The sequence below is a fragment of the Canis lupus genome, chromosome 29, assembly GCF_003254725.2.
Source record: "Canis lupus dingo isolate Sandy chromosome 29, ASM325472v2, whole genome shotgun sequence".
Classification (NCBI taxonomy): Eukaryota; Metazoa; Chordata; class Mammalia; order Carnivora; family Canidae; genus Canis; species Canis lupus.
Window position 1 is genome coordinate 1,042,501 of NC_064271.1, and position 24,028 is coordinate 1,066,528.

Sequence of the window (24,028 nt, forward strand, 5' to 3'; positions counted from 1 at the left end):
ATTCTTAAAGAAAAAAAAAGAGAAAAATCTTTGTGAACCAAAGCTAGCTAAAAAGTTACCAGATTTGATGCCAAAAAAGGCATGATCTGTTAAAGAAGAAATGGATAAATTGGACTGAATTTATCAAACTAAAAACCCTTTGATTTTTGAAATACCCTGTTAAGAGTAAGAAAAAAGTTAGAGATAAAACAAAATATTTGCAAACCACATATCTCACAAAATTTCTAGAATCCATAAAGATCTGTCAAAACTGAGAAGTAAAACAGCAAACAATCCAATTAAAAGATGGGCAAAATATGGGAAACAATATTCCATTGGAGAGGACATACATGTGTCAAATAAGCACACAAGAAGATGCTTAATATCATTAGCTATTAGGGAAATGAGAGTTAAAAGCCACAACAAAATACTATTACATGCCCATCACAATATCTAAAATAAAAAGAAGTCACAACACCAAATCCTGGCAAGGATGCAGAGAAATTGGATCATTCCTATTACTGGCCAGAATGTACAATTGTACAGACCAGTTGATTCATAAAAAAACTAAGCATGCAACTACCACACAGTCTATCACTTGAACTCCTGGAAATTTATGCTAGAGAAATGAAGACATATTCACACAAAAACTTGCACAAGAATGTTCAGGGCACACTTGTTTGTCATAGTGACAAACCTGAAACAACCCAGATGCCTTTCACTGAGTGCAGGTTAAACTGTGTCACACCAACACTGTAGAGTACTACTCAATAAGAAAAAGGAACAAATTGTTGATTCTTGCATCAATCTGCATGGATCTCCAGGGAATTAGGCCAAGTGGAAAGAGCCTATCTAAAAAGGTTACATAATGTTTGACATCTTGAAGTGACCAAATTGCAAGCAATACAGTAAACCGATTAGTGGTCGATGCAGATTAAGGAGGTGGTACGTATGGGATGTAAGTGGGTATGTGGCTATAAAATGTCAATATGAGGTATACTTGCAGCAGTATCTTGATTATAACAACATCAACATCCTGGCTGTGATAATGTATTATAGTTTGCAAGACCATGCTTTGTGGGAATCTGGATAAAGGCTACAGGGATCTCTTCATGTTACTTCTTACAACTGCATGTGAATCTACAAATATTTCCAAACAAAAATTTTATCAAAAAGTAACATGTCTTTTTAATTTATTAGGGAAATGACCCTGAGCATTGAGAGGGCAGAAGTTTGGATAAAGTGATTTGGTCAATTTGTCTTGAGAAGCTGAAACTAGATTGTACTGAAAAACGGAAAAATCAAAGAAACCAAGTATTAGATTCACAAGGTGTTATTGACCAATTGCAAACTAATTCCACTTTTTTCCTGACAATCACAGGATAACTCCTTCCCTTTCTTTATGTAAAGATTCCACCATGGCAGGAGAGGAATATGAAGATGTTATGGGAACTTTTTCATTCCCCCTTACTTATTGCCCATGCTTTCCATAAGTCAAGAAAGGTGTAGAAAGGAGCATGCAGGTTAATGGAGGAAGTGTTAATCAAAGTAAATTTTTTAAAATGGCAGTAGGAGCTCGGTGTTGGGACGGCATCTTAACACGTAAGCAAAGTGAGAGAGAGAGTGGTACCAAATAATACATTATCATTCTGAATGGGCATCCTCAGTGCAGAGGAGAATGCTGCGCATGTCCTATCTAGGACACTGTTGGAGAAATGAGAGTTTTCTCATAACAATAACAATAGAGACACCAACTATCCCTTTCTGAAGGAAGTCCTACTGTGTACCAAACACTGCTGCAGGCTGACCTTTACAGAACAGCAAAGATAACCAACGTGTTTTTAAAGTTTATTATATTCCATGCTCTGGCTAAGGACTTTACACTTATTATTCACTTTAATCTTTACAACAACACCATGAGGGAGGTGTCATTACTATTTTCGTTCTACAGAAGGAAACTGAGGCAGAGAGGGATTGTCATTTGTGGAAAGTAAGTCTGTTCGTAAGTGGTTGAGGTGAATTGAACATGGGGAGCGTTTGGGAGATTCTAAAAGAGTCTTCCTCTCCTTTTAGTAGCCTATATATAATGTGATCCAATTTCAGTTAAGATTTTGTCTTTTGGATGGATTCAGTTGTGGGACTTGGTTTGCGGACTCCTACAGGTGGCTTTGTGTTTATACAGTATTAGCATCAGCCTCTTCCTGCTTTAAGAACAGGGTCATTTCTCAGCAGCTGTCCTAAAAGCACACCTATTTAAATACATACTGATACACAGAGTTCTTTGTCTGAAGAAAAGGATATAAAAGTCAAAATACTTTTCCTGCCAGCTATTTGGTTGGTCAGCATGGAATATGTTGTATTTTAAGACATGATTCAGATTAGTCAGTTATTTCCTCTCTCCTTCACATTTACCCTGCTTGCTGAATGCACACTTTTTCTTCTCACCTATAGAAAGTGTTTCCTGTGCGACTATACCTAACTTTTGCAGTATCTCCACCGAGACCACCTGCACTACTGCCTAGCATATTCTCCTTCCTGAGTGTGAATCTCAGGTCTCCTAGACTGGCATTCTTTTCACCTGAATGATTTCAATCATGATTTTTGTGGATGTTTCTGTGCAAATGGGGAAACTCCATTACACAGAGAAAAGAAGTATTCCTTGAACCTTTTGCCCTACTTGGAAACTCATGGAGATCATTTTAATTTTCTGGATGGCCCTATATGTCAAAAGCGCAGGTGACATGTACTACCAAATCTATTAGTTCCAGTGTTTGATGTGTGTGTATAAGTCTTTGCTTTTCCCATCATTCTGTTTTTGATGAGAAGATCATGAGGTGGAGCACTGGCAGACTTGCATTGTATTCTTTGCTTGCTGTATGGCCTCAATTCTATATGCACTTTATATTTTTTGTCCATCTGTTTGGGGTAAGTATATTTACATGCTAACCCCTTAGCAGTAAGATGGCTTGTGGAAGCTACAGGAGCATGGGCAATGGGACCAGTGTTTGCTATGGGCTCTACCTGCACCACATCCTGGTAGGCAGTGCCAGTAGACTTTTGTCATTTCACCTGATGATCTGGAGGGAGTTTGGTGATTGCTGAGCAAGTGCCATGTGGCCTTCCAGACTGCTTATATGTGCTCCTTCCTCTTGCCACTTCTGTTTGGATATTCTTGTCTCTAATTTTTACTCAGAGGTGAATCAAATGGTGTGCCAGTGTTGGTCAGGGGAAATTAGCTACTTTCCACCATGAGACATAGCCTCAGGAAAATAAATACCTCTTTACTTCAAAATCAAAAAAGAATGGGTCCCACCTATGTGGTAGGAAGGTAGTGGGATCTGGGAGTTTAAGTGACTCTATTGGAGGACCTTGGGTGGCATCTGGCCTCCCATCTTGCTCTCAGACAGTTTCTTGGAGGCTCATTTATTCCGGACTGTCATTTATGTGTCAGCAGTGTTGGTTTGGACACAGCTCTAATGCTGAGAACATTTTAAGAAAAAAAAAAAAAAAGATTCTTGGCCAGAATTAGTTTCTCAAATCCCTCTTCCAATTATTGAAAATAGTTTTGCTTTAACAAGCATACTTAACCTCACAGTTCTGCTTCTCATTTGGCTTATCCTCCCATGAAGTCATAATTTTGTGTTTATGATATGGCAGTAGTTACCAAGATGGAAATGATTATGATATCACGGATGCCCAGCATTAGGCATGGGCAAGCATGCAGGGTGGAACCAGGAAGCCACTGCATCCTTGGCCACAACCACTCACTCTTTTCCCCACTCTGCTTTTGTCCAGGACCCCTGAGGCAAGTCATTCTGCCTTACTCAAGCTTGTTCTTATGGTTTGTCAGTTGTGGCCCTAAAGGTTTGGACAACTATTGCTGGACCAGCTGTTATCTGTTGTCTCATGGATTCTGGGATCTTCTCTGGGAATTAGATGAGGCCAGGCTTTCTGGGATACCTTTCAAGTAGGGAAGCTCTACAGCAGATGCACTCAGGGAAGGCAGCTGCAGGAAATCTGGCAGGGATGACTGTATACTTCACTGAGAATAGGAATGAAGCCTAACCATGTACTTGGAGGAGCTGGAAAGAAAAGAGAACTGGAGAAGACAGGGAGGGGAAGTTTCTATATTTATGATTAACCTTCCTGGGAAGCCCACAGAAGAAGAAAGCTATAGCCACCAAAATTTCAAGTAATTAAACCTTCCAGGAGATATCTTAACAAACTTAGAGTTCTGAGTAATACTCCTTAAAAGAAAACAAAAGATGCAATTTTCCCAAAGTAATAGCAAGCACGATACAGTTTTTGCTTATCTGCCTGGACAGTTTTTGAACTTGATGTATTCCTACATTGTTGATACCATTGCTGTGGGTGACTGAAAACCAAACCAGGCTGCTATTCTCCTGCCCGGAGGATCTGTTGGTGTTGGTGTTGCTTCATTCTTAATCTCTCTCTGTAGTGAGTGGAGCTTCTGGATCACTCTGCCTTTTCAGATAAGGGAGGACATAAATTCCTTGGTGTTTTCTATGTGCAGCCACCAGAGAAGCCCGAAATCTCTGGGTCATCTAGTCTGCACCAAGAAGCTCTGCTTTCATAGTGCGCCTGGACTTCCCTGGCACACCCTCAGCACTTGTCTTAGATATCCATGGCCTTCTAAGTTTTTCGTGGAAATATCCAACTTATTTCTCACCAACTTCAGTAGGATAGGAGCACAGTTAGGAACCACTGTGGACAAAACTCAGCTTCCCAGGTAAATGGAAATTAGCTTGACTCTGTATGAATAGTTTGGGATGAGCAAATCTACTGACCTCTGGGTCAGGGCTGGCTCAGGAGTTTGACGACTGTCCCTGATAGAAAATTCTTTTAAACCATCTGATGAAGATGTAAGTGAAAACATTATATGTTCTCATTCATTTGGGGAATATAAACATTAGTGAAAGGGAATATAAGGGAAGGGAGAAGAAATGTGTGGGAAATATCAGAAAGGGAGACAGAACGTAAAGACTCCTAAGTCTGGGAAACGAACTAGGGGTGGTGGAAGGGGAGGAGGGCGGGGAGTGGGTGATGGGCACTGGGGGGGGGGGGCACTTGACGGGATGAGCACTGGGTGTTACTCTGTATGTTGGTAAATTGAACACCAATAAAAAATAATTTTTAAAAAAGTTATATTGATTTTGCCCTCGTTTAAGAATTACTTCGGAGAAAATAACAGCCCTGGCATGAGAAAATAAGTTTGAGTCATGAGAAAACTGAAACGTTGTTTAAGGATTTGGCAGATATATTTCCTGTATTTTCCTGTTCATATATTTTAGTTTAAGTGAGCTGGGGTTAGGAATCTATCCTGTTGCCCGTGGGCTTGCTTTAATCAAGAGAGTACACAGTGTCTCAGCCTCAACGGAGCCTGTGTCACATGTAATTGAGGAGTAAGCACCATGAAGAATTCTTGGGGTGAAGGATGTCAGTGTTGAGCTTGGGACCACTGCAGCATTTTGTAGTTTTACTTCTCATGTAAGGTTGTGAACTATAAATTCATACTTCATTGCTAATAGGTCATTTACATTTTCCATAGATAAAACTCATTTTATAATAACTATTGGTACTATATTAAAACATGATGGTAAGCATTCACAGTGGATCAGCAGCAAGTGTGGCTAACAGGCCCTGGGTTTACCATTTGGGGAATGTTTTCAGAGCAGAGACTTTCCAGGGGTAAATTACTTGCGTACATTTGCTAAGGGAGCCTGATGCTGTTATAATTTATATGCTTAGTGTCTTCCTGAATATTTGCCTGTGATTAACAAATGGATTTGATTTCCACATCACAAAAGCACTCCCTGAGACATTTTTGCTTCCCATTCAGTGCTACGTGAAAAGACCATCAATTCCTTTTCTGGGAGTTTGCAAAGTAGAATTAGAAGTCAGCTGAGACAGTGAGTGTCAAGACCTGGATCTCTGAGGGTCATGCTGAATTATCTCCTGTGAAGTGGCAGTTTTTGAATAACTCTACCTACATTTGGTGTCCATTTCACTGGGTGTTATGTCCACTGGTCACAAAGTATTCAAGGACAATGACTTCAATTAGGAAATCAACACCGTAACTGCCAGCCTATCCTTCGCACATGCCTGCTACCAGGCAAGATGGCTGGCAATTGTGGAAAAGAGTTTTGAATGGCAGAAATGTAGTTTTGAGGCCATTCTAGATAATTGCTGCTGGAGAGTTGAAGCTTTTGGTAGAAGCTTATTTCATGGGCAGATGCTACTATGGAGCCAGAAGTAATTTAGGTCTGCAAATTGGTCCTGTTCTAAAAGTGGTTGCCGCAGATGATTTCAGATTTAAGAGTCCACTGCCAGATTGGACAAAGCCTATCAGAGTTTCAGATCTGTTACAGTTTCTCGTTACCATTGCTTAAGGAATGATTCAGCTAATTAGAGGTGTGCCTCCATGAGATAAGTGTATTCAGTCGTACTTTGTGTTTTGTCATAAGAAGTCTATTTTCACTCCATTTTGATTGTCTCTTGGGATGCAGAGAAAGTCAATAAGTAAAACTAGTTTCTCTGTGAGGATACGTGGGTAAGGCTCCTATTCAGCAAACCCTTCCAGTAGGGTATGGGGGAACTGTGGCAGGGAACACAAGGAGATATGGTAAGGAGTTCCTGGGATGATATGTTGGAAAGGCATCCTATCACATTAACTTCTTTGAGTCAAAGAATATTGGCTTATGCATTAGTGTTTTTGTCTTATAGGGAGATTGATTTACAATGGAAATTCTGGGTAATAGTCCAGCCTTCATAAATTACTTAAAGATGAAACTAGGGGTTCTTAGATAGAAGGAGCAATGATAAAGGCTGAGGCAGGAAGAAGCAAGGATTCAGATGGAACCTGTTTTGGTAGGAAGAATTGAATCTAAGAAGAATCAAAAGTCCAGATTCTTGTGAACATGCTTCCCAGGCATTCCTAGGTCTTTCTATTTGAGTCCCTTGGTGGGCTTTGAAAACACAGATCCCCACACATCTTCTTCCTTTGTTTGTAGCCTCGAGCCTCACAGCCTGCTCCTCTGCAGGCCCAGTGGATTCTCCTTCACAATCAGCTTTGGACTTGAAACCTCTTCGTCCAAGCCCATTGCTCCTGCCGTAGCTCCAACCCTTGTTAGCACTGGGCTCCCTCCCTTCCAGGCTTTTCCCTGGTCTTGCTACTTCTATTCTCAGCAACTCCTCCTGCAGCTGGTGGTTGCGCCTGTTAGTGCCACTACGCAAAACAGTGATAGCTGACACTGAGTGCTTGCTTCCTGCATGATAGGTACCATTCTAAGTACTTTTTAATGTTAACTAATTTATTTCTCCCAATAGCACACCATATAGTATCATTTCCATTTTACAGATGAATAAACTGAGAGGTTAAGAAACTTAGCTGTTAGGGTTTAAGGCTCAGGTGGCTTGGTTTTAGATTCCATGCTCATAATTATGAACTGTATTGAACCAAATTAGTCCTTCCATGTGATAGCCATCCTAAATCCTTTATGAGAACCTGAAACAAATTTATGTAGCTTCTTTGTCCAAAAACACATAGCACATTGGCCTCAGAGAGACTGACAGCAAATTAGAATGAGGATCATCAGAATGATAAAATCACTTTACATTGTGTGTGGTTTTACAGTTGGCAGGTTCCTGTCACATCCTTCCTCACCTGGTCCCACTGCTCACTGCCCTGTGTAGGAATGCTCAGCATCTACTGACACCACCACTTTACAGACCAGACTGGCTCTAGGTAGGTTATTTGCCTCTCTGAGGCTTCACAACTGGAAAGCACTGGAACCAACCTTAGAAGCAGCAGCTCTTTTTTTTTTTTCCTTCTTTCTTCTTTCCCTAAGTGAACAGAGATGGTGAATAGATTTTGTCTTAAATTCAACCCTAAATGATTGCCTGGGCTGCCTGGAACATTTGTAGGGGAAGACTTTGAGGCTGAGTCCAGTGTCAGTGGGAAGATATCCTTGGTAGGTTACTGACATCTGCCCTGGGCCCAGTGAGGTGTAGTTGCCATCTCATGTAAGGAGACTTTCTCTGAGTTTTCATTTGATGCTCTCTGTAGAAATCACAAAACAACATTGCAAGTAACCTTTTAGACATTTCTCTTCTCTGTCCAGAGAAGGCACCATCAGTCAGAGATGTGCTGCCCCCATGGCCTGTTCAAGTTACTTCCATGCTGACTTGAAACCTTGATGAATGGCAGAGCCCTCATGAGGTGACATCTGAGCATCTCTGGGGGCTGTCAGTGTGGCCAGGCCATCAGCAGGATGTAGCACCTGCATGAGTTTTCATTCACTGTGAGTTCAGGCGGAAAGCTGCTTGGTTATACACACCTGTTGTCTATTTAACATGGTTGTTCAGTGTTTTAGAGGAAGGGGAAACAGGCCAGGGTTGATCAGTTCCTACAGAGTGGGTTTCACACTCATATGGAGATTTAACATTTTTTAGTGCTTCCTTGATTTTTGCACTGCTTGAGATCTTCCTTCTGAGCTAGAAAACAATGGACCTTTATTTGGTCATTTCTCACCATGGTCACAGGTGAGGTGAGTGGCTGACTAAGAGCACACAGTGGTGCCGGCGTAAGGCCTGGAGCTTGCACAGCACACAGTATTCATGGGGGCAGAAGAGTTCATCTCTATCACGTTGCTTCTTGAGGGAAACTCCAGGAATCACCGCAAGGGCAGTAGATCAGCCATCTTCTATGAAAGCATTGTAACCCCAGAACGCTAATAAATGCGAATCTATGGCACACTCTTGAGCTATTGTGCATCCAAAAGCGATTATGGAAATTATGCTGGTAAATCTCAATTACTTCCACATTATCTGGCTCTGCTCCAAGACTACTTTCCATCCCATCCCTCCCCTGTCATGCTATTCTTTTCATATTCTGTCTCCATGGGGCTCTGACAATATGCAGTAAAGTATACAGATATGAAATATGGAACTGGCATTTCCCCCATAATTATCTCTGAATCAGACATAATTTTAGTGAGACTGCTTGGTTTCTGAGATGAGAAACCTTGGTGAATCCTTTTAAATGGATCAATCTTTTCCCATTGTTCTGTGGAATCTGTGTAAGACTGCCTTATACAGCCATTGTCCTCCTAGTTCCTTTTTTTCCCTAAAATTCTTTTTAAAGCTTCTCATTCTTTAAGGAAAGAGGCATTTTGAATTTTTTTCATAGTTTGTAAATCTTAGTTTATGTTCAAGCTGTAGAAGTTCTCATTCCAAACAGTTCGTTCTGGAAACAATGCTTCCCATCTTCTAGATAAACATGTGCTAGCCTTTTGTTACTTCTTACTTTACCCACTGTTTATTTTCCTTAAATTAAATTGCTCCACAAGTATTAGGTTTTTATAACACTCAAATTCTGCATAATACCTCTCTTTCTAATTAGTTATCCTGTGAGGGGCTATGTATTGTTTCTTTTTTTCCTTTTTAGAGTTGAGAAAAATAATCATAACCTAAACCTAACAGGATGTTTTAAGATCATCATTCTGTTGTCATTAGCTCTTGTTACCCAGCCACTTTAAAAAACAAATGTCTCCTTTCCTTTCCTGGAAAGCAACCATGGGTGGGTAGATAGGGAGAAGGTTGGTGGGGAGGTTAGCCTCGGCACCCATGAGTGGATAGGTCCTCCAACCCTAGACTTCCAGGTAACCTTAAGGTTTCAAGCACTAACCAAGTTTGGCCATCTCATTTCTTGAGCATGCAGCATACGGGTGGACTTCCCAGATTGCCAGATCCCCGCTGTTCCCTTCATGCAGCCCTGCTCTCTCTTCACAACCTGACAGGCATTGGTCAAGGTGCTCACCCCTGTGCATCAGCTGTATCAGATTGAAATAGGAATCCTAGTAATACCAGCCTCTGAGATGTCCTGAGCAAATTCCCATAGAATATTTAGACCCACATCTGGCACATGGTATGGGCTGTAAAAGTGTTTGCAATGATACTCTTTAACTTTGTTGTCTTGTGTTTTATTTTCGCTTAGTACTTATCACCAATTAATGTACTCTCTCTATATTCTTATTTTGTTTCTCTTCTGACCCACTAGAAGATAAGTTCCATTAGGGTAGAGACCTTTGTCTGTTTTGTTTACAGTTGGGTCAGTGGTACCTGGAACAGTACAAACATATGGCAGGTGTCCACGCATAGTTCAGAGCATGAAAGATACCACTATGCTATATAGAGGTCAGTGAAGAGACCAAGCAATCATGAATGGGGTTCAGGTGGAGGCCAGAGAGATGCAATTTTGGAGCTTCCTGTTTTCTAGATGACTTCAGTACCAGAAATGTCATCATCCTGGGTTCTCCAGCCTTCAAAGGACAGGGCTAGGGCTAGGGCTTGAGGTAAATTTTCAGAATTAGTCCTGAGCAAAATACTTGCATCTCCTTGAGTGTTAGTTAGGAGAATTGGGGAATCTGGACCAAAGTCACACAGGAGTTTACAACTCAACCAAAGATGCAGTAGAGCAAGATCTCTGGAGAAAGTGGCATGCTACACATGTCTGCTCAGGTCAGCATCTTGTCTGCCACACAGGTGGTGTTGCATCAAGCAACACAGACAACACAAAATTTAGAAAGTGATAGCCCTTTACTGGGAGTTACTTATGGCTGACTATGGAGGAAATAAGATCAGTATCCAATAACTGAAATGCAGCTTAAGAAAAAAGTTGTCACATATTTCTCTTAATTCCAATAGAACTCTGCACTGTCCTCCCAGAAAATGCATCTATGAATATCAATACACAATGTCATCAATGGTTTCAGGGCCTCAGAGACATCCTGAAAAGCATCCAGGGACATCTTAGTGCCATGACTTCTTGGATAGGAATTGGTGATATAATGCAGGCCAGAGGTGACAATCTGCTTTAATTCACTTTCCAAAAATGTTGAACCCCATTTTGAGTGTGAAGCTCATTAAACTGGAAAGTTAAATGAGCTGATGTTCAGTCAATAGGACTGACTTTAATGAGAAGACACAGCGTATCACACAGGAACAGTGAGCAGAGAGAGCCATCACTGAGGACTTCAACAGTCTTCATAGTGGTAAAGCTGCAAGGTGATAATCCATCATCTGCAGACAGAGCATCAGGTCGCAGACAATTTGCCAGAAGTCCATGGAAAAGCCCATAGCCCATTGGATATGCAAGGCTACATTTTGGAAAGAACATCTGTCCAGTACATACAGTAGGGAAAACAGTTTCAAAAAGCCACCAAGTTTCACCTTTCACACAGAGAGATTTCTTTGTTTGATTCAAATGCTTGTGGAGAGAACAGTTTGATTGGCTGGACTTGGTTCTTTGGGGGTCCTCTTGACTAGACCTGATTAGGCCTATGCACATGCTCTTGCCAGGCCCAGGATGGCTTCTAGGAAATGCAAGGTGAACAGCTTTCCTGGAAGTGCCTTTGCTCACATTGCACAATCTTGATCTCTCCTGGGTGGCAGCCTCCTTCACTGTGCTATTTCCTAGTCCTTTTTATAGCCTTCCTCCCTCTGCAAACCTCCCTTGGCCTGGGTCCTGTGTACCTTCCACATAGAATGTCCACCTGATGGTCTCATCCACTTTCTGGTTTTAAAATTCACTTATAAGCCAGTCATTTCCAAATCCTTCTGTTCATCTTTGGTCTGTCCTCAAAGCCCCCTGTTTACACATCTACCTGCCTTCTTGCCATGTCCATTAGAATATTTAATAGGAATTTCAAAGTCAATATGAATATAGCCTAAGTCTTGATTGCCACCACCCTTCCTCCTCTCTAGAATTCCCATTTCAGGAAATGAGACCACCACCTCCTCAGTTCACTTAAGTAAAAACAATAGAAGCTTCCGTGATTCCTTCTGTCCCCACTCCCACACGTCCAATCTGTTGACAAGCCCCGTTTCCTCTGGCTTCAAGTACACTGGAGCATCCTCTCCACCCATCCCCACTGCTGTCAGCCCTGCTCATCCTGTCTGGCCTGAACTGGCAACAGGTCCCCACGTGGTTTCCCTGTCTCCATCTGGCCTTCTATAGTACTGTCTCCACACAGCTGTGAGAAGGTCTTTCACAATCTCAATTAGACCACAGCACTGCCTTGGACGTTTTCTGCTAACAATGGGTGTAGTTGGTCTGCTTTATCCTGGTTTTCCAAGCTGGTCTGCCCCCATGTCCCTGCCTGACCATAGATGTTTTCCTTTTCCTGGAATACAAGTTGATTCCCACCATGGGCCTTCTATGATGACTGTTTCTCCAGAATGCTCTTGCCCTCACTTTTCCATGACTGGGTCTTTCTGTCATCCAGGAGCCTCATGGTGGGAGAGGTCTTTCTGTGCAAGTAACCTAAGGGAACCACCCACTCTATGGTACCCATTGCTTTTGTGCTCTGCCCTGATTTTGACAGCGTCAGATATGTTCTTGGTGGTTCTGTGCCTTGTTACTGTTTCTTCCCTAAATGGTATCTATGACACAAGCAGATGTTGATTGCCACCATAATAGAGAGATGTCTCCTAAAGGGATGGCATACCTCAGAGCTTGAGGCCTCTAAAGAACTAGCTCAGACAGACCCAGGAGCCAGATCCCATTTCTATGGCTGAGGATGGTGGTACTTCTTTCTTTTCTAGGTTCCTCCCTCATAGTGTGGGATGGCTGGAGTGGACCTTAGGTTCTAAACTAGACACCAGTGGGTCCAGACGGGGAGGAAAAGCCAGACAGCATTTACCTGAACTGCATCTCTGAACAGATTCAGAGAGCCACAGGAAAATCCCTCATGTCTCCAGTAAGCTTTCATGATTTTGTGCTCTAGAGCTTTATTAGTCAACAGTGGTACAAGCATTGATCTGGAGGTTGGAGTCCAGGAGTTTGAAACTGGGCTCCAATCGTGTGTGTGTGTGTGTGTGTGTGATGGGTTAGGAATTGAAAGACAAGGGAATGAGAATGGATAGCATGGGGAAGCAAAGACCTGGGGCATTTGAAGAAGAACAGGCCTTGAGGGGGGGCCCACTGTGAGGCTCTGGTAGCCAGGGGCCTCTAGGCATCTGTGGGTAAGTACCTAGGAGGACACTACAAAGGGTGTGGGGAAGAAAAAGAGGATGACACAGACCCAGGTCAGAGAAGCTGCCCAGGGTCCTGCCCTTGTACTCCTGCTTTCAGTTTATATCCCCTTACTCCCATCTTCATGACTCCAAAGTAAATCCTTAATTCTTCATTTCTACTGGTCCCAGATAGGCACTGTAATAGGTGTTGTGGCCCCCTTCCTTTTTTGTATACTTTAGTCATTTTTATTAATCGTGTCTCTGGAATATAATTTATAGTGATTCATTGACTCTAAGATGTTATGAAATATGACATATTCTAATTTCAGAGATGTTAAAAGGTGGTATTATACAGAATGTGTCATTTAGAACCAATGAAATGGGGCGAGTTTCAGACTGGGGACTCTTTGTGCTTCCCCTTGGCTGCACCTGTTTGTTTTAACCTGCCTCTTGAAGCACAGAGGTACATACTGACACAGCCTCACCAGTCATGGGACCATGGTGCTGGAGGTACCTCAGGCTGGTCTCCAGGGTCATGAGGTCCATAGACAGAGAAGGGGTGGAAGGACTCAGTCATGCTGGTGAATTTTTTTTTTTTTTAATTTCCCTAGTCAACTCCTTAGAATATCTGCTAAGTAAAGTTTCCAGGGGCTCCCAGATCATTCTAAGCAAGGTCAAGGTTACATTTCATCCTCCTGGCATCTTTAAAATGTAACTTCCCATCTACTAGGATTTCCTAGACAGTTTGGCCACCTCAAACTGACACCCTAATACAATTCAGTGTTCAAACTTGGCTGGAAGTAGGCTCTGTGCATGCAGTTTGCAGTGGCCACAGGCCCCACCATCCCTGGAGGTCTGGCTCCTTTAGGCCCAGGATGTTTCAAAGTTAGAAGTTACTTTGCCTTTAAACATTTCCCAATGGGCATAAGTTTCTTATTAGATACGTATACTTAAGATATGCATTACAATTATTAAGAATGGGTGTCCTACAAAAATCATAAAATGCTCAAGCTTCATTATTAGGACCAATTAAACTGTGACCGAGTAAGAGAATATGTATTGAAAGAACTTGGAGATATTTTAGTTCTGATAAAGTTTTCATTTTGGAATAACTTCAGTTTCACAGAGAAGTTGCAAAGATAATACAGAAAGTTCATGTTCACCCTATTCTTTCATGTTAATATCTCCCATAACCATGCTACATTTGCCAAATCTAAGAAAGTAACATTAGGAAATTACTATTAATTAAACTCTAGACTTGATTTGGATTTCATTTGTTTCCCAACAACTCCCTTTTCCTGCCCCAGAACTGCAGTAAGATGTCATATTACATTGAGTCATCATGCCTTTGAGTTCTCGTCTGTGACAACTTCCCAGACTTTGTTTTTTTTTGTGATCTTGACAGTTTTGAAGATAATTGATCAGGTATTTTCCAGAATGCCCCTCGGTTTGGGTCTGTCTGGTGCTTCCTTGTGATTAGACTGGGGTTATAAATTTTTGGAAAGAACATTGCAGAGGTAAAATGCCTGTCTCACATTATATCAGGAAAACATGACCTAAATATGATTTGTTGCTGATGAAGTGAATGTTGATCACTTGGTTAAGGGGTTGTCTGTCAAGGTGTTCCTACTGTCAAGCTACCGTCTCTCCTTTTCTGAACCCTATTTAGAAGTGAGTAACTAAGTCTAGTTAATGCTGAAGGAGGGTCATTGAGCTATACCTCCTGAAGGAAGAGGGATTTATGTATATTATTTTGAATTCATCTGGAAGGAAAATTTTCTCTTCTGTCATGGATATGTATTTTATTCTTCAGGTTCTAATGCAACATTATGTTAATTATTTTGCTCAGCTTTGGCCATCGGAGCACATTCAGGTTGGCACCTTGGTCCCTCTGGCATGCTCTTATCTATTTATTTTTTTGAGCATTTCCTTGATTTATGGCATTGTAAGATGCTCTATATCATCTTGTACTTTCCCTGTCACAAGCTAATTGTCAATCATTTCTCCCAGAAGCTCTGGCCACAGTTGCGCTTGTTGTTTCTGGGGTGTTCCTCCTGCTAGGATCTCCCAACACACAAAGCTAGGAATATATATATATATTAACCCACATATCACATATATTTATAATTATTTCTGCATCCTTTCATATGTATATGTTAGGTTAAGCATAAATTTATACATATATCTCTGATCCAGGATCCCATCCAGAATGCTGAATTATATTTAGTCATCATGTCTCCTGAGGCTCCTCTCAGCTGTGGCAGTTTCTCAGACTGGTTGTTTTGATGACCTTGACAGTTCTGAGGAGTATTGGTCAGGTATGTTGTAGATCGCTTCTTAATTGGAGTTTGTTGGATGATTTGTTCAGGATTCAGTTGGTGTTATGGGGTTTCATGATGAAAATTGCCATTTTCATCACATCATACCCAAGTTACATACTATGAATGTGACTTATCTTGTTGATATTGACCTCGATCACCTGGCTGGGAGTGTCTGTCAGCTTTTTTCACTCTAAAATTACTCATCTCCCCATACTTTCCTCTTTGGAAGTCACAGTGTGTGCACATACCCGAGGAGTAGAGAGTTATACTCACCTCCTACAGACTGAAGTATATACATGAATCATTTGGAATTCTTTTGCACAGGAGATTTGTCTCCTCTTCCCCACTTATTCAATCATTCATTTGTTTACATTATAGAGACTCATGGATGTTTATTTTTTCCTTTGAGGAGTTCTGATCCAATTATCACATTATTTTGTTGCTGAGCTTTACTCCAACTTTGCCCCATGTATGGATACATCCAACTCCATCTTCTACATCCCTTGCCCCAGTCTTAGAATCAGCCATCTCTCCATTGAGCCTGGATTCCTTTTGTTGAAGAATAGTATTGACAACCAAGATCTGGGTGCTGCATGTGCTTGTTGTTACTGAGATACCTTTGCTTCTGGGTTCTCTCAGTCTCCAGAGGCAGCAGATAATATGCATGTGTAGTAACCCATGTATCTAATCTTATCTATAACAATTTCTACATGTAACCAGCTACATCTGCAATTAGGTGAAACAGAGTTCAAACTGATGTTTCCAACTCATATTCACTATCCCATGGACCATTCTAGCTTCTTCTCGTTGCTTATCTGTAATCTCCTGCTCTAACATAGAGACCAGATTTCTACCATCCATCATCCAGTTACTTAGGTGTTCAATTCCGGTATACATCTACAGCACAATTATTGACCTAAACCCCCATGGGAAGAGTTTGCCAACTACAGTAGAGTGCATGTGTATTTCTTTTGCCTTTAGTCCTACAGACTTCCTTTTTAAAGTTACTCAGGTCAGGACCTATTTTTTAGTAGGCAATCTGATTTAATGTGAGTGTCAGCTCAAAATATTTGGATATGGATAGGTAAGTAACTGAAACTTGGGATAAAATTTGAGATTTGAGAATAACTTAAGTAAATAATAAGTTAAGTAAAAAATTTATTTAAAATAATCCTGATATGCTTTAGTCTGAAAAGTTGACATTAATGGCTCTGGATCCTTGCTCATGGATTTTTTCAAACAGAGTTTGGGAAAAATGAAGTGACATAGCTATTTTTGTCTTTTATAAGGTCAGCATAGGTAAATGTCTCTGGGAAGAAGTAGAAAGGGAAAAAAACCTAGGTTGGCAGGTTCATTGTGTTCTGTGATTTGTATCCATATATGCACAAAGGTGTATGGAGTCATGGTATCCTTAATAACATTGGATATTTGTATAAAGGAGCAAATGGCAATGATTTTTGATTCTGAAAGCAATAAATAAATTTTACTGCCACGGAGCCCTGCATGATGAAGTTGACATCATATCGAGATTCTTCCCATACTAGAATATTATTTATGCTTTTTAAGTTGAAAAAATTGTTCCAGGGAACTCTTTTAATATTTCTCTTTTCCCCATTTCAATGAATTAAGTCAGCTTCCTAAAATAAAATCTAGGTTAGTGAGTTATTTGTAACTCCCCTGGAAAAGTTAAGGACCCTGCATTCTTTTATACACAAATGTATGTGCTCATGTGGAAAAATGTATCTGCAATGGTCATGTGTCCATGAGGTGGTGGCCATCCCCAGATTAGGCACGACCATATTCTTCCCTTTGGGTCTCATACTCACTTTTTAATATATTTCATGAGCATCTAGGATGAGGAGAGGGACTCACTTTTTACCTTCCTAGTCTTGGCATTTATCACAAGTCCTTAAACCGCCTCACCTCTAAACTAAGTTAATTGTCTGGCATTAACTTCAAACCTACACTGATGTTCATTGAGTTCCCATAACAAGTATTTATTGTCCATCTGAAAAGTTAGGTTTTCAGGCAAAAAAATGAAGAAGAATGCCATCCTATCCCTACTGAGAATTTTCCAAGCTCCCCCCCATCTAAAATATTTGTTTCTACAGGGAACCAATTAGGAACTCACTCTTTAGTGCATCTTAGGCCACTTTCTCTTCCAGTTAGGGAATTCTCCCTTGAAAGTTACCATTGCCATTCCCTTGCATAGTTAGATGTAGCTCCCTATAGGCACTGCTGTGACCTGCTGGATCCTGGCTTCTAGACCCCCTGAAGCTTTTATTTATTACATTAAACATACCTTGTTTTTTTTTTTTTTTCCATTAAACATACCTTGTGATGATGCTGGAAAGTCCCACAGTCCTGAGTCATGGGAGGATGACTTCTTTTGATACTCCTGCTTAGGTGGTTATTTTCTTGTTTTGCAGACTTGAAACTGGATTGCTAATGCCTGTTCTTCATAAACAGCTCACCAACTAGAAGATTCTCAGTGTCATAGTGTATACCATTCTCTTGATAGGGGCATTTGTCTGTGTTTCCATGTTAGGTGCCTTGTTGCATTACCATGATTACAACTCATCCTATTTCTTAAGGAGTAGGATATGTGCCAATACCTCCAACCAGGCTCAATATCTTGTTTTTACCCTTTTGTGCTCAATATTGAATTTTATATTTGTGAAGGATCCTTCTCTCCCAGATGCCTTCATGAGGATGCCTATGCAAATAACCCTGGCATGTTCATTCATGCCTGCCCCTCTTTTCTTGATAACCTCTAGTTTGGATGGAGACTCACACTAGAGTAAATGCACACCCACAGTGCTGTATGGGATGTAATAGAGAATAACGGACCTGTGCCAGTCTTCCTCCCATCCACTTCTTTCAATTCCCATGGTTCTCTCATCATGTCCATCAGAAACTGGGAAGATATTCTCAACTTGTTCCTCTGTTACACCTCCTTTTCCACATTGAAATCACCAAACTCCTGCAGACATGTTATCCTCAGTAGTTCTGTGTCTTCTCACAGCTTTATATCCATCTCGTTGACTTTAATTTCAAACTTCTTCAATTCTAACTGGATCCTATAACCATCCAACTCCCAGTTTTGTTCCTTTTGAAACCATCCTTCACACAGTTTCCAAAGTGACTCATCGTTCATCGGCTTTCCATGACTCACATAATGAAGTACTTACAAGACTGTGTGTGACTGCCTCTGTTTGCTTCTCGAGCCATGTTTTGACACTCTCCACCTCTAGCTTGTTACCCTGGAGCTATGCTGTCCCCTGAGGTAGGCACCAGTCCCAGCTGGCTGCCAAGTCTCTGAAATGTGGTCAGTCCAAACTGAGATGTGTTATATATGTAAAATGCACACTGGGTTTTGAAGGATTGTTATTTTTTTTAAAAAAGAACATGAAATGCCTCATTGGTAATTTTTTTTTCCATTGGTAATTTTTATACTGGTTGTGTGTTGAAAAGGTAATAGTGTGAATATATGAAGTTAAATAAAATTTCAAGTTGATTTCACCTGTTTCTTCTTATTCTTCTAGTGTGGCTACTGCAAAACTTAAAATTACATCTGTGGCTTGTGTCTGTGGCTCACATGAGACTTCTGTTGGACAGTGCTGCCCTGGACTGAACACACTGTGCTGTTCCATGCTCTCATGCTTTTGCTCTTGATGTTTCCTCTGCTTGAAATATATCCCTATCCTCTATTTTTTGCCTACAATTTTGTTGTCTTTCAAGACTGAGTTAAGTGACCCCCATTTGAGTTCCAGAGCATACTTGTTTACCTTTATCATAGCACTTATAACAAAATATGTGTTAATATGGTTCTCATTCCTTCTAACGGGAATAGGGATGGTGCATATTTACTTAGTTTTAATCCCTAACACCTGCCACTTACACATAATAGGCATGCAATAAATGTTGCAGAACTAAATTGTAGAATAAAGTTCTAAGTCTTGTGTAGGAATGGGACAACATGCTATCATTTTGAAGGACATTATTGAACTTGGCAATAATATTATCTCTAGCTTATAAATATATACTCACTGACATGAAAAATTAGTAAGAATTTATGATCCAGGGAATGGACTAGGATATATATCTTATTTATTCAATATATACCAGACACTAGCATTTACTGGGAATCTAGATTGCATATAAAACATTTATTGGTGCATTTTCCTGATTCTAAATACTTCCATTTAGAGTAGGAGTCAATTGTGTAGGCTGATTATTCTTTAAGATAATCTTAATTTCATTATTATATCCATGTCAGAAATTGAGAAGTAGAGTATAAATAAAAAGTTATAAAAGTTAACTTTTGTTAAAAGTTCTAAACTCCTACGGATTCTCAGAAATTTTTACAATGTTGAATCTATAATGATGAATATTTGCTATTTTTCTGTGCATTCTTTTTGCCCTACCTTTGGATAAAAGCCTTCCAAGTCCCCATGGGAAGCCAAGCTTCCCCCACCTCAGTCTTTTTGGAAACATCTTCACTTTGGGGAGATCACAACCTCAGACATTTCTTATCACCACAGCCATCTGTCTCAACACAATATTTAGTTCAGGGATGGGCATAAAGGCTAAGAGTGACCCATACATGTCTGACTCAGACTCAAGCCATTGGAGAAGAGGCCCTATGTTTTCAATGGCATTGGTAACTGTAAGGACCATGGCAGCTTGGAGCTATCTTTGATTTGTCAGTGGTTGCTCATTAGTCATCTCTGTTATTTATGCTGGTTTGAGTTGAGATTCTGTCATCTGTAGTCAAAAAAGCATAAAACATACTCTCTCAGCCCTTGGGAACTGTGCTCCCTGAACATGGCCTCATTGAAAAGGTACTGGGTAGCATGTAGAGAGTACAGCAATTAAAATCTCAGGTTTGCAAATTTGGGCCATTTCCTCATGTCTGAGACTCAGTTTCCCCATGTTTAAACAAATAGTAATCAAAGAACCTGCCTCACAGGTTTTTCATAGGAATTAAATGAGCAAATACATATAAAACACTTAGCAAAGGATTTGACCCATTAGTATTTAATAAATATGCTAGCTGTAGAGTTGATTATGATAATGATGATGACGATATTGCAACAATTCTTCCTGGCAGTTTCTAGGGCTTTTAAAGACCCCTGAATTTTGTGATTCAAGATGGAAAGTTTCAAGAATCAGGCACTCTTCTGTGTTCCCAGGTCTCTCTCTGTTCTGTATCTGACCTGTAGATGGTCCTTTGGCACATAGATCTGGAACTCATTTCATGGGTCAAGAGCCATATTGTTAAGAATACAATTTTAAAAGTTCCTACAATGATTATCTCTGCAAAATCTGAGTCCAGAGAAATATTTTTGTCATATGGACCATCTCTTAATGATTGTGTTAATATCTCACAAATGACAAATGGTTTTAGCCTCTGTAATGAAAAGTTTATTTATATGCTGCAAGATAGATTATTGAGACAAAAAATCCAGGCATTCTTTCACAGCAAACCATTCTAAAGAAAGCTGGTTCTTTCCTGCCTATAGATACTTGAGAAATGGTTAACATTCTCTTTGATTCCAAGCTTTCAGTAGTAGTTAGCCTTGGTGGATTATACAGATACAAAGAACGGTTTTCATTTCAAAACTGATAATTAGACGACGATTGCTTAACACAGTGCTTTTCATTCTAATGGAAGCCCAGTGACTGTGATCAGGGGACTGTTTAACCGTGGGCTAATTACTATCAAATGTGGCTTTTGAAGATGGAGAATTGCTACATCATCCCAGCAGTCGGCAATATAAAAGAACATGTTAGAAACCACTTAGGTTTAAGAAACAGCAACATCTTTTCCAAAGTTGCTAAACTACCTCTTTGTATTTTAGTTATTCATCTTGATAAAGTTAAGCAGGAAGTCAGACTTTTCAAGATTTTCATGTTTTTATCTTTTGAATGATAGGGAACATTCTAGAGTGTGGTGAAAATGTGTCTGCTGCACTTGGAAGGCTCCAAGAAGCTTTCCCTCTCACTTATCTCCCTGGGAAATGTCAGCTGGATTTCTTATGGCTCTGGGATCCTTCAATGTCCAACTGGGCACTGAGTGGAATGTCCAGCACTGCCACGTCAAGCAGTTCTGTTCTTAATCCTGTAAGGCCAGAGTGCTGTGGAGACAGAAAAGTTAGCTATGAGGAGCTGCGATAGCATTTTATGTGGCTCTGGGTAGTCACTGATATTTCGAACTAGAATCAAGCTGAAAGAGTCTTTTCCTGTAACCTCCTCATTCCTAGATAAGAAAACCAAGGCCCAGAGAGCACTCCCAGTTACAAAGGCCACACAATGGGTGCATAGCAGAGTTATGTGGAATGCAAGTCCCTCATTGTAGGGCCAGTGTGCTTCTCCCTGCCAGGTTTTAGGAACATTTCTTGGTGGGCAGAAACAAAGGAAGAAGTAAAGAAAATACATATAACGGAGTTAAGATTTTGGTAAAGAATAAAATGCACTTCTCAGTATGAGCAAAGGATAAAAGCTATCATTTTCTCTTGAATCTGTAGGGATGCAACTTTTGGTGTATCATTCCATACTCTAGGATTGGAAAGTGCATTTTCTTTCGGTGGAAATGGTATGCACGTGTGTTCTAATGGCGGATGGCAAGGCATGATTCACTGGGTTGGTACAGTTAGGGATATTTTTGTATGCAGAATATGATTGGCTATCTTCTGTGTACCTCATGGTAAAAGTAATTTATTGTATTAGATTCTGTTTGCTGCATTTCTAAAATACACCTATTGGAAGTGAACTTAAATTTATTCAAGTTCTGAATTAAACTCCATGAAGAAAGTCTAGAACTAAAACGAGAATAAAATTATAGAATTTTTAAATTCTCAAGACAGAGCAGCCAAGGGCCCACTGAGTGAAGCCCCAGAGAGGAGGCTTTTAAGCAAGCATAAAGGATGGTTGCTGTTTTAAATTCGATTTCCTCCCTGTATTTTGTTTGTTCCAAACCAGAACATTTTGCATTCTTATTGATTCAAGGTCATAATAACAGTGTTTTCAAAAATACAACTTTCATTTTCACAGAGTACTGTCACATATATCATTCACTTAATTCTTATAATAATTCTATAATGTAGTCAATTTTCATCTTATTTTACAGATTAAAAGCCAGATTCAAAGAAATCTGCTGGTTATGGAATTCCAGACTTGGATTGGAAATTGGCCTAGCTTTTACTTTCTGGGCTGGTCAGGTATTTGGTCTTTTGACACCTCAGTTTGCTCACCTGGAAATAGGGTATTACAGTAATGCACTCACCATAGGTGACCTAGGAGAAATAAATGAGACAATGTGTGCAGAGCAGCAAGTGCAGCTCCTGTAACATGGTGAGCCCTCTGGCAGTGCCACTGTCCTAGATGATTGGGGGCTTCCATCCTCCTTCTTCCCTGACACTTGCAACATCTCTGGGAAAGGGACTGTGACTTGTCACATCCCTTTGGAATCTATTGCACAAATAACAGATGAAATGGATTTTCACATGTAACCAAAGTAGAGGCTTTTTTTTAAAGTATGGGAGGTAGGTTTTAGGACTCAAGGTCCTTTTGTAAAGGATAGTGGGCTGAGAAGCTCTTTTCCTTCTTTGGAGGTTTTCCTGCTGGGCTTGATGAGGAGCACACAGCTTGTTGGTCTCCACACCTCTCTGGAGGGTTTGGTCCCTACCTTTCACCCTGATAAGACCTTCCTGGGTGTCCCCATGTGCTGGCTGTCTTGCCCTTGAGCACTCCTGGGGGATGGCATCCCCTGTCCTGGCCTCTGAGGCTGAGCAGGAGTGGCAGGGGCAGTGAGCACTACCTTGACATGTCTACACAGAAACAATTTTCAAACTTGTGTCAGGATGGAGCATCAATTGCCTATTTCTTTATAGAAGAGAACATCTGACAGGGACACATTAGGGGCTTAATGATCATATTTCCTTCAGAGACTTTTGGTTTCAAAAGGGATCAGTTCCAAGCAATATCGGAAGAGGAAGTTAGAGGAAACAAAGAGCATGCATATTCCCCACCTGTCTGTCTCAGGAGGCCCCCTCCACATTTTTAAGCCTCCAATCCTGGAAATAAAACCCAACAAAAATCCAAAAAACTTCCTCCTTGTATTGATCTCTTGAGATTTTTTTTTTAAGATTTTTGTTTATTCATGACAGATACACAGAGAGAGGCAGAGATAGACAGAGGGAGAAGCAGGCTCCCTGCAGGCAGCCCAATGTGGGACTCGATCCCAGGACCCTGGGATCACCACCTAAGCCAAAGGCAGACGCTCAACTACTGAGCCACCCAGGTGCCCCAGTCACTTGAGATTTCTGTCAGGGTAGCATTTCAGCTTTTTGGGGTATGTTTCAGGACCTTTCCTTTCTACTGGGAAGAGGGTGAGGAGTCTGTTGTTCCCAAGACAATTAGCTCTGTGGCTGGTTGCAATTTGCACAAGTTGCCTTCCTTCCTCAACACTTAGAGAAATAAACCCAGTTCATGTGAGGTGTGGGGGTTTAAAACAGTGAAATCCCTGAAGTGTAGAGGGTGACAGTACCAAGCAAGAATCACAGGAAGTGGAGGGAGTTGAGCCTTGTTTCTCCAGATACAGCTTGGCCCATTCAAGCCACTCTGAACAATTGTGTGGACAGCTATGGTCAGGTGTGCTCTTAATATGGTTTATTCCAGACAGAATTAAT

At 40.7% G+C, this 24,028-nt stretch overlaps 1 long non-coding RNA gene across 9 annotated transcripts in view; it reads left to right on the forward strand.

Annotated features, from left to right (window-relative positions):
• Positions 1 to 3,666: 3,666 nt before the first annotated feature.
• LOC125753969 (uncharacterized) overlaps positions 3,667 to 24,028 on the forward strand; it is a 64,487-nt gene continuing 44,125 nt past the window's right edge. For 2 of the 9 annotated variants that reach the window (XR_007406990.1, XR_007406991.1), the window contains exons 1-6: positions 3,669 to 4,729; positions 7,011 to 7,276; positions 7,634 to 7,744; positions 12,604 to 12,758; positions 15,211 to 15,332; positions 22,468 to 22,558. This is a non-coding gene — a long non-coding RNA (uncharacterized LOC125753969). Of the gene's footprint in view, positions 4,730 to 7,010; positions 7,277 to 7,633; positions 7,745 to 12,603; positions 12,759 to 15,210; positions 15,333 to 22,467; positions 22,559 to 24,028 lie in introns of all 9 variants that reach the window. The other 7 variants (XR_007406993.1, XR_007406989.1, XR_007406996.1 and 4 more) reach the window with 6 other exon arrangements.